The sequence below is a fragment of the Morone saxatilis genome, unplaced genomic scaffold, assembly GCF_004916995.1.
Source record: "Morone saxatilis isolate NCDOM2014 unplaced genomic scaffold, NCSU_SB_2.0 Contig14, whole genome shotgun sequence".
NCBI lineage: Eukaryota > Metazoa > Chordata > Actinopteri > Moronidae > Morone > Morone saxatilis.
The window spans coordinates 5,457,621-5,458,063 of record NW_023339696.1 but is presented as its reverse complement, the minus strand read 5'-3'; the positions used below and the strand labels follow the sequence as shown (position 1 = coordinate 5,458,063).

The 443-nt window shown below is 46.5% G+C and overlaps 1 protein-coding gene across 2 annotated transcripts in view; it reads left to right on the top strand.

Annotated features, from left to right (window-relative positions):
- atp2a1 (ATPase sarcoplasmic/endoplasmic reticulum Ca2+ transporting 1) overlaps window positions 1–443 on the top strand; it is an 18,537-nt gene that overhangs the window by 3,565 nt on the left and 14,529 nt on the right. The window lies entirely within an intron of this gene.

Below are 443 nucleotides of genomic sequence, written 5' to 3'. Positions count from 1 at the left end.
AGAGTCTAAACGTGGTTTGATAAAGTGATAGAGTTGTGATAGAAATAAAAGGAACATTGTTGGCGATTGCAAAAGTGCATGTTCAGGGATTATAAAGAACCTGACAGTGACGTGAGAATGTACAAACTCCGAGCTGCATCTTCTCTGAACCCTCACCTGTTTTCTTTGTGATTACACGCACAGTCACACACTTGGGCCGATGAACAGAGCGTGTGCATCGCTGAGTTATTAAATTACATTTGGACCCATGTCCTCACTCTCATTTACACAAGGAATCCCTCTCTCTCCCTCCTACCCCTCCCCTGTTGCTCTCTCCAAAACAGTTTTGTGGAGGAGAGTAGGCTGGACACATTGTCTTAATCCTCGATCTCTGCCCTCTGGTCTCTCTGCACAGCTGTCACTATGGCCTTAGAAGGCCTGACTGCCGTGTGTGTGTGTGTGTG